The sequence below is a fragment of the Poecilia reticulata genome, linkage group LG23 (genome assembly GCF_000633615.1).
Source record: "Poecilia reticulata strain Guanapo linkage group LG23, Guppy_female_1.0+MT, whole genome shotgun sequence".
Classification (NCBI taxonomy): Eukaryota; Metazoa; Chordata; class Actinopteri; order Cyprinodontiformes; family Poeciliidae; genus Poecilia; species Poecilia reticulata.
This window is the reverse complement of record NC_024353.1, coordinates 1,348,010-1,356,049: the sequence shown is the minus strand read 5'-3', so window position 1 is coordinate 1,356,049 and position 8,040 is coordinate 1,348,010. Positions and strand designations below refer to the sequence as shown.

At 37.1% G+C, this 8,040-nt stretch overlaps 1 protein-coding gene across 9 annotated transcripts in view; it reads right to left on the bottom strand.

Annotated features, from left to right (window-relative positions):
- The window catches only part of ppfia2 (PTPRF interacting protein alpha 2), a 126,640-nt gene extending 121,278 nt beyond the window's left edge, over nt 1-5,362 (bottom strand). For 3 of the 9 annotated variants that reach the window (XM_008400428.2, XM_017302806.1, XM_008400429.2), the window contains exons 1-2: nt 4,969-5,358; nt 2,060-2,150 (exon numbers count right to left, since the gene is read on the bottom strand). The gene's annotated coding sequence lies outside the window, so the exon portion shown is untranslated. Of the gene's footprint in view, nt 1-2,059; nt 2,151-3,296; nt 3,458-4,968 lie in introns of all 9 variants that reach the window. The other 6 variants (XM_008400421.2, XM_008400423.2, XM_008400426.2 and 3 more) reach the window with 4 other exon arrangements.
- Between the last annotated feature and the right edge of the window lie 2,678 nt (nt 5,363-8,040).

The following is an 8,040-nucleotide window of genomic DNA, read 5'->3' as shown; positions in this document are numbered from 1 at the left end:
ATATAAAGTAAAGCAGGGCATTTGGTTTAAGATTAAATAATTAAATTCCTGAAATGCCTGGTCACATTTTAAATATGCGCTGGCAGGATATTGGTCAGGAAGACAGCGATGAAGTTCAACACTGCCGTCGATCTGAAACAGATCAGTGACGGATGGTCGACCACCGTGTGGTTAAAGGCTGCTCTGAGGAAGGAGCTCAGCCTTCTGCAAGGCTGATTTAACTATGCTGTGGTGGGGAACTGAACACTTTCATATTAAAGAGTGTAACAGTGTGTAGAGTCTATCACAATTAGTTAAGTTCCTCTCAACTCACTTATGTCTTCATTTACTCAATTTTTATTTGTTTTGTCACAATTTACTTTTATAGAAATCCAATTGAACCTAATAACATAACAAAAAGTGCAGTTATTCTTGAGCAACAAAATCAGCTTTCCTCTAAAACGTCTTAAATCCGGTGTTGTAAACTAGCACACACAGAAACAAGTAGCATGAAGTAATGTGCTTAAATAAGAATAAAACATGCATACAAATGATGCTTCCTCATCCTCCTAAGTCTGTCACACATTCACACTTTAGTGTGTCACCTTCCTTACACAGATCACTATCCTCCCTTTAGATTACACATCATATATAGAAAAACAAACAACATTCAAGGACTGACTGACTCACCATTTTTCTGCTGAGCCTTTTTCAAGCTGAAAAGATCTACCAGAGAAATACTCAAGCTACAGCAAGTAGTTTATCTTCTAAATCAGAATAAATATATTTGCCTCGACTTTGTTCGTGGGGGAAACAAAGAATAACGTCATGTTTGACGTAAAGACCAACTTCTCTCATCCCACTGATCACCTGATATTAATAGCATGTTAGTAAAACAAAAAAATGATGTCTCTTCTGCAGGGAAACCAATTTTATCTCAGTAATGAAACATGTCTGATAAAGCTGCTTTGTTTATGAGCAGAGTGCTCTTCAACCACCTCTCTCACCAAAATACGACAGCTTACAAACTACATCAGAATGTAAATATGCTGTCCATACCTGCAACAGAAGCCACTCAGAACATGCATCAAATCTTTATCTTGTACATAGTTTATTCACATGTGGCTTTGTTTAGTTTTTGCCCACAATTCAGAATATAAAGTAATTAAATCACTGCTTCATCTGAGGCGTGACATCATTATAATTGCCTGCAAATTGCAAAGGAAGGCTACTCTTGGTTCTCTATGGGCAAGGAATGACTCAAGAGGCCACTTACTGAATTCAACATTAACTGCCCACATGCATCTCCTCCCTCTGCCCACACTTTCTTCAGGCAAGATCACTTTAAACTGTTCTGGCTGCAGGAAAACCTTTATTACAGTTCATTCTGCAGAGATCATCACCAGAATTAAGGGCAGCTTCACTGTTCACACAGAAACTGAGGCTGTGAAACTGCTGATGACCACAGGAGAGGTGAAGACATGAAGGGAGCAAGGTCACCAAAGAGGAGCAAAATAATCTGATCAACCAGATAAACTGATTTTCTGTGGCATCCACACCTTGTTCAAATAGTAGTAAAATATCAACCAACATTTGGGAAAAAAAAATGCTCTATGAGTTTTTGCAGATAATCATCAGCCAGATTAGTCAATAAAATAGGTGATGCCTTCAGAGTCCTGAGGTGAAGAGATCCACCTTATTTCTTAAACCAGTGATGCTTTTAAAAGTATAAGCCAAAAATAGCTGCACATTCATCCTTCAAAGATGAATGTGTCATGAAGAAGGAGCCTCTGATTATTTAAACTAATATTTAGATGCTTCATTAACTCCATTGGTACAGATCTAAAAAAAAAAAAAGTCGTCACACAATTAAATTAGATATTGATCTGGCGTTTTCTGTGCTTTCAAATAACAGACTGCATTAATTCCATTTATTGTGTATTTGGTCATATTTAATTGGCAGATTTTTTTGTAGATTGAGAACACGTCAGGGAAAAAAAGATGATGCCGTCATACATTTATGAATTATTACAGAGCATAAATCATTAAGTTTGATGTTTATTTTAATGTACAGTCATACCTGATCCTCTCTCAGCTGTGCCTTTAATCATCTCGTTTCTTCCCCAGTGGTTGGTAAACTCCCCAATCAGGACGTAGAGTTCCTCTGCAGGCTTTTATTGACAAAATGAAAGAAACAAACATGCAAGATTTCAGTTGTTGCTTCAAATACAACCTTAACTTTCTTAAAACAAAACGGGGTACAAGAGTAAGGCAACTCATACTAGCATGAACTAATATATTATTTATACAGTAATATAAATGCCCTTACGTTTACAAAATCCTTGGGTAACATTGCTCAACCTACATTTTATGGTTAATTTTGTACGTTTCATGTAGAATTAAAATGAAAAGCATAAATAATTGAAAAACTTAAGACATTTATCTCAACTCCTTGTCTTTTGAAAACTGATGGAAAATACTCCACTGATTGCAGGAATAATCTTGATACATGTTTAACACACACCTACAGCTCAAACTTTAGCTTTAGGCTGATTATAGGTACATCAGTAGCACTGCTGGTCTTCTACATCAACACAAGTCAGAAAAGATCATTTCTGATCACATTTCACTTAAAGGAGACTCTAGACAGAACTAGAACTTGCTTTAGTGACTCCATGTTGGGTCCCTCCATTTAATGTTCCAGTCTTTTTTGGAAAGATATTAAAAGGAAAACAAGCTGTTAAATTAACATATTTAACATCAGGTGGGTTTCAGCACATGAAATTAAACCAAATCTGTCAAGTCACTATACACACACTCACATTTTTACAATGGACAGTCCAGGTACCCGGTGGGCAGGGAGATGCTGTAACCTAGCAACTGCATTTTTTTCTACAAAATTTTTGCCAGCCAGGGTTTTGTGGAGTAGAGTAATTTGGCACAGCATGGCAATGGATTTATGAACCAACATAAAACAGAGATTAATTTCACCCGTGTGTGTGTGTGTGTGTTAGGTGGGCATCAAGCGAGTGTTTTTGAAAGGCTTAGTAAGATCAGCGTTAGACCTCCCAAGCACAACAATTGGCAACAGAAACACTGGACAAAGTAATTTGGAATGACTTATGTCTCACTTCTTGATGAGAGAAAATGGTGTCACTGACTACATCATAGCCCTGACAAATTAATGCAGAGCAGTAAAGAAAAGCACTTCATCTTGGGGGACATAAATTCCCGAGCTGGACAGATTTACATTGATTGAGCATACAGAGACGAGCAGAGCACGCCCCTTTAGGTAATAAAGTGCCACAGTCAATCACCCATCAGACTCTCGGTGCAGCTGCATTCCTGCCATCTCGGCCTATCTAGCAGGTTCCTCAACAAGCTGTCCTCTGATGAGTTGGCCTATGCAAGATGAGAGGAATACCAAGCCTGGGGGGAATGGATGTGAGGATGGAGGGCTGAGGTTGGGAAAATTGATCTGTGTTTGAGGGATGCAGAAATACACAAGCGATGACTGATGAGGTTCAGTTATAAAACACCATTTGAATCTCAAATAAGAGCTCAATATGTTCTCAACATCCTCTTTTTATTCCAATATCGATACAGCAAGTGAGAGAGTGCTCATAAAGATGCTAAAGAGCAGCTATTGAAAATAACTTTTAGGTTTTCAATCTAGACGATTGTTTGTGTCTGGCTAGAGAAAGTTACTGCTTGACTTGTAGTTTCATGTCATTATTTTAGATTACAGCAATATTTGTTTTAAACTAATAGACATTTTTTTTACATGTGACCCAAGTAGAAATCCAAAATGAGTCAGTCCAACTCGGCACATGCAGCCAACACCCAGATAATGCAGCACAAATTTCATAAAAAATTTGATTTTAGTTGGAAGGATAAAGATTCTATTTTTTCCTTTTACAAACAGATTCAACAAAATGTTCCTGTACACAAACTGAAAAGAAATGGAGGGACTAATTTAATCTTTTCTTAGGGATTCAGAGAAAAAAAACATAACATAGTTTTGAAAATCAAAAATATGGTTTTTCTGCAGGTTTTCACACAGAAATGACTCATCTGCAGACAACATACACTGCAATAAAAACACATTTTTTGAAACTAACGCATCAAGGATTTGAAGTTGGAGCTTAAAATCTAAAAACTTCCTTGCCCAATTCAGTTCATACTGCAAGAACAACAAATTGCAGAACATTAAACTTCCATGTCTAATTGTTAAACAGCAGGATAGATAAGGGGTAGAACCTAGAATAATGCCTTAACCCATGTGCAGTTAACTTTAGAATATAAAGTACATCCCCATAATGGGTAACTAGACTGTTTCCACCAATTTCAGCTTCTCAAAAAATAAAAGCATGAACTTTGGATTTCTTGGTTTCCTAACCTTTACCTTCCCTCTCTAAACACACTGCTTACACAGAGTCAGTTTTTATGACTGTTTTACTCTTGCAGCTCCCCACATTTTATTACAATGCAGGTTAATACATTACCATTACCGTTTCCCTTAGACTAAATCAATATCTGCTGAATGAGCCATTTATTGTGCTGCAATGAAATGGTCGCTGTGGGTTCATAGTCGCTTTTAAAATGCTCTTGTAGAGTAATTAAGAAGTCTTATGAGAAATACTTTAAAGACTGACAACATTTAGTAAAAGCAGTAAAGTACAACTAGACCCATTTTTACTCATGTTGTATTTGACGTAACAGTTTCTTAAGTTGTTAAAGAAGCCAAATGAATCGTTCATTTCTAACATAAACATGTAATTTGGGAATAGCCAAACATTCACAAAATACACTTACATTACTTATTTTTTTTAATATGGAGGCAAAGACCAAATAATGAAAAATTACCTTCAAATACGTGTAAATTTGGCTCAGTTTTGTTTTGGCATTTAGGTCAGATGAAGCCCAAATTGCAGAGAGGCAGACGTTTGTTCAACTAAACTCGTTTTGATTTACGAAAACAAAACTTACCAGTGTGAGTTAAAGCGCAGCAACAACAAATCCACAGAAAACGTAGAACCATGGGTGATTATTACATCGGCAAGTTCTGAAGATGCTTGAAGTAAGAGGCCTGACAAGAGAACGAAGGGCTGAACGGAGAGGCTGGGAATGTTAATTACTGGAATGCAAAACAGGTAAATGATTACTAATGGACCGCAGCTGTGGGGGAAATGGGAGGCTACAGAACCAAGAAGACTGGGTTCTGACAGACAGTCAATAGCTGCGTTTCTATTGAAAATGTGCACAAAAATTTGTAAATATTCCGTTAATATAAAAAAAAACAATTGCGGTGTTTACAATAAATAGGAGAGGCAATTAAAAGCAGCCGTGAATAGGTTTATTCGCTGATAAGTCATTAAATGTATGCAGCGTCAAGACCCTCCAACTACTTCCTGTTGTATTCTTCTTCTTCGTGGTTTGCGCAAATGGCAACGTCCGGTTGTTGATCATGTGACTTGTATGACGTGAAAAAAGAGTTTCCGTTGTAGTTTTGCTAAATAGATACCTTCATCCTAGCGCAAAAACTTTTTTCTAATCAAAAAACAAGAGTATTTCGAAAATGGCGTGTTTCCATTAAGCGAATTTATTCTTGGAACGTCAAATTGCGCAGGTATATGATCCATTGAAATGCAGAATGAATACATAAGAAAGTACAGATTCTAGTAAATGTAAAACTCCAAATGAAAGAAGGCTGTATTTTTTTATGTGTTTTATGGTAAGTTGACCACACGTAGATGTTCTAAAGCGCTTTAATAGAGAGGCTTTTAAGGTTTTGTATATTTGCAGGTGTGGTGGCATGACGGAAGCCTTAAAGCACACACTGATATATGGAGTGAAAATAGTCTCAAAATATCTGTCCGTGTGTAAAAAGATTTGTACGTGTAGAGATATTTTGAGACTATTTTCACTCCATAGAAGAGTGGCTGCTGAAAGTGTCCTTTCAATTGTGAAATATTTTGATGATTTTTTTTCTATTTATAACGGCATTCATTTCACTCACTCATGGTGTCTGTATTGTTCCTGTGATGTGCCCTGCCTCTCGCCTGTTGAATGCTGGGGTTGGCTCCACCGATATATCAGTACAAAATGATCCTGAACAGCTGTCAGTGTCATACTATAGTGTCTTGACTGATTAAACAGGCTGATGGTGGCTCAAAACAAAGCAAACCCTGAGACAAGTAAATGCATAATTGATGGTGGATGTTCCATGGAAATAATTGCAGATTGTGAAGGTGATTAATTGCTGTTTGTACTCATTATGTTTGATGTACACTGATTGCAGTCCACTCCAGTTAAATTCTGGAGATTGTTGCTTAATCAGTGACTCAAAGATACTGCTTCACAGAGAAATATTGCAAAAACTTCTATTGTGTTCACGGCAGTAAATAATCACTGGTTTAATCACAATCCAATAATTGCTGGTGATTGCATATGTTTTTCTACAATGTACAATGTAATGCACATGGGAAGACCTGTTAAAAATGATCTTACATAGCTGAAGTCTTAATGAGGTTTTGTCACAGTATATTTAGAAAAATATCATATCACTGCTGCTCTCTTTAAAGTAACAAGAGTTATAGTTTCACTCAAATTAGGTCTCCCTTAAGTTAAACTTGCTTCAAATAGACAGTTTTTAAATGTCTAAGACTCTATCGATCCAGAATGTGACTGTATGCCCTAGAAGAAGAAGTAAGGAATAAACAGAGAGAGAAAATTCAGAGCAGCAGACATTGTCTTCTGGGAGATCCTGAGTCAGACTGGCATGACGCATTGCTCTCCCCTCCATGCCCGCTTTCTTTTAAAGCAGGAGTTTTTTGTGTCTTGGCTTCCAGACAGTAGGGTCTGTATCAGCAAGCTGCAGAGCCAGGATTGTTTATTTACACTTCAAATAGTCTGAATACCTCAAATCCCAAAGGCTTTAAGATCCTCCGTGTCGAGAAAAACCCCATGGCATCACAGTTGCATTTGGCTTCTTCCACATTCCTATGAATGGATGTCTTCCTCTCAGGAGCAGTCATGTAATCTGAGAATGGGCAGTAAGACACTCAATCAAACTGCATGCTTGAGCACTCTGCCGTAACCTGTCGATTGGGTTTATCCATGTAGTATCAACCACCACTATCCATCAAGTGTTGTGCACCGGATTTGCATCTAATGTAATGATCTTGCTGGAACCGGCTGCACGACTAATGGTTGAACGGCTCTGTGGGTTGGAGTGTGTGTGTGTGTGTGTGTGTGTGTGTGTGTGTGTGTGTGTGTGNGTGTGTGTGTGTGTGTGTGTGCGTGTGTGTGTGGTTTCTTTCTCAGGTGGGTCAGAGTCAGTGGTAAAGGTTGCTAAAGTCAGATCTGATCTAAACGCAAGTAAAAAGTTATTTATTGTGAACCCTGACAGCTTTTTTTTTTTATTTTCAAACAAGAAAAAAGTTAGGATGATTCGTCATTATTATAAATATTGATATATACTGAACAGTCTGCTGCTAAAGACTGTTCCATCAACAATTATAGGCTGGCTAAAATCTCATTTGGATGACTTTAGCATGGAATACGTTTGCTAGGATTACATAATAAACTCTAATGAGCAATTGGTGTGAAAACAAATCTCTCTAGTTTCATTTGAATCTTGATTTTAGTAGTTCAAACACCAAATATACTATTAATATGCATTGATACACATGAAGGAATACACACAGTTGAATATTTTAGAAATGTTCTATGAAAATAAAATCCTTGAATAGTTGAATTTACCAATATCTTGGACTTCAGTTCCACAAAAGAATTCAGTACAGAATGTGAATCTGAAAATAATGAGGTGTGAATAGCTGTAAACAGTTTAAAATAATATCAAGGTAAACAGAAAAGATAAAAGTAGCATCTGAATGCACACTTAATCCAACTCAAGATGCAAATGGAGCGCCTTATCTTCTGCCAGTAACATCTTTTACTGATCATAATCTACTGTAGGAATCCATTTTTAAAGTATACAGAGTTACTGCTTTGAGCTTTGAGGATCTGTATTTGGAGAGGCTAAAGGGAACTCCACAC